The sequence below is a fragment of the Palaemon carinicauda genome, chromosome 21 (assembly GCF_036898095.1).
Source record: "Palaemon carinicauda isolate YSFRI2023 chromosome 21, ASM3689809v2, whole genome shotgun sequence".
NCBI classification, from domain to species: Eukaryota; Metazoa; Arthropoda; class Malacostraca; order Decapoda; family Palaemonidae; genus Palaemon; species Palaemon carinicauda.
Window position 1 is genome coordinate 18,089,519 of NC_090745.1, and position 2,014 is coordinate 18,091,532.

Below are 2,014 nucleotides of genomic sequence, written 5' to 3' on the forward strand. Positions count from 1 at the left end.
AACTTACATAGAGTAAATGGTGTCTCAAATTGTCTTAGATTATATAAACTGTATAAGTGTTCCTGGTATCTTTAGTTTTGTTTTTGTTACTCAAATGGTTTTATGAGATTTTCCATTGTGATCTGTTTACAGGTCTGGATCATCATTTAGTAGTGATGTTGTTTTATCTTATGTAATTTCTCTGTAAATAGTTTCATGTGTATAACAAATGTTTTATATTGACCTTACTCAGTGTTACTGAATAGTGATAGAACTATTTAAATTTGTACAAAATGAGTAAAAAATAAATGTAATGGATTTGAGTGAATATTGATTTCCTAGTGTATGAAGTGTTGCTCACACTCTAAAGGTTCAAGGTGCCGTATTTTTATCTCATTTTATGTAACTTATGATTTCTTTATGTATGTTTGAAATGTAATTCAATTACCATTATTATTGCTACTAACTATGACAGTACTACTACAGTACTGCTACATTTCTACAACTAAAACTAATGCTGTCAAATGTCAGATGGTAGCCCTGTGTATAGAATTCCTCCTTAGTGTATTGTATTTTTCACAACTAGAGGGAACAGTCACCCTAAGTACTGTAATTATATTTACACATTTACCATACTTGTTTTAGTGGGGGGAAAGGAAAAGCATTCATGTGGGGTCTACATCATTTTCAGTTTCCAGATGATTGATAAATCCAAATGAGACATGCACCATTTTCTTATATCTCATCAGAAAAAAAGACTAAATACAAAGACATTCCTTTGGAATATTAAAAAAATGTATAAAGCTCAATGTGCAAATTTCCATAGAATTTCTGGAAAGTTTTATAATTAAATTTATTTGAAAATAAAGATAAATAGTAGATCTCACAATTTCATTCAACCTAATACTTTACAATTGGGACTCTAATTTAAAGGTTCAGGAAACAGATTTACGACACAAAATGTCAGTCGGCCCCATTGGTTTAAAAAACTGTATCGAGATATCCCAAAATATAGGCCTACTTCCATAACTCAAGTTTAAATTATATTTGGCAAGACAATTGTTGATCCTCACTAGATATGGACTTTACTTTAACCTTACCTAGGTGCAGAGATCCAACTAAAGCTATTATATTACAATAGTGCCATTACAATAATGGTTTGACCATATTCATAAGCTAACTTTCTCTAACAAAAGTAAATTTTTACAAGACTCAAGGTATTATTTCGCAAGATACACGAAAAACCACAAAGTAAATAATGAAGGTACAGTAAATTTAAAAAAAAAATATTTTCATAATTTCATATTTTCTTATTATCTTTACAAATTTAAGCTTTTATAAACCCAGTATACTCTCTTAATCGCTTTCAAGTTAAAACTTACTATTACTGTAGACACATTTTTACATATACGTAAAAGAAAAAAAATTAATTCGGAACACAATACTTTAGTGAAGATATGTAAACTTGATTATATGTAGATGATGACAATGATGAGGTAAATCCACTGCACAGCAAAATGCTCTTCTGAAAGCAACACTTCAGAGAGTGCTTTTTCAGGTGGTGTAATGTCCAACAAAATATGTAACTTCTATTTCCACTGATGGAGAAGTGCCCATGTCTTTTTTATTTTTACGGGTAAGGAACATAATACGTTTTCTGGGTCGATCTGTGGCGGCCGGTGAAAAGGTTCTTCTTACACTTTTCTAATATAAATCTTCCAAATATACTAGAGAAAGATAAAAGCATGGAATGCAGAGGTTACAACCCTCGCGCGAACACCTTGTTGGTGTCGTGTATTTATCAAGGGCGTGTGGAAACCACTATTCACATGCTGTCTTCCATTTAGATAATCCCTTCATCAAAGGGGAGGGCCGTGACAGGCCCTAGAGAATACAGTTGGGCTACGCCACCGACACCTACTACTCGCGCTCTCCAGGTCATCCTTCTGATTTGGACTTGCCCGCAAAGTTGATAAGTTTTTGCCCAGTGATTTTCGGAAGTGATTGTCGTTAATTCAACATGACTGACGTTGCT

At 32.9% G+C, this 2,014-nt stretch overlaps 1 protein-coding gene across 4 annotated transcripts in view; it reads left to right on the plus strand.

Moving 5' to 3' along the window:
* LOC137615196 (protein tweety-like) overlaps positions 1 to 860 on the plus strand; it is a 219,204-nt gene extending 218,344 nt beyond the window's left edge. For all 4 annotated transcript variants that reach the window (XR_011039189.1, XR_011039191.1, XR_011039190.1 and 1 more), the window contains one exon: positions 1 to 860. This exon is cut by the window's left edge and continues 2,787 nt beyond it. The gene's annotated coding sequence lies outside the window, so the exon portion shown is untranslated.
* The last annotated feature ends 1,154 nt before the right edge of the window (positions 861 to 2,014 follow it).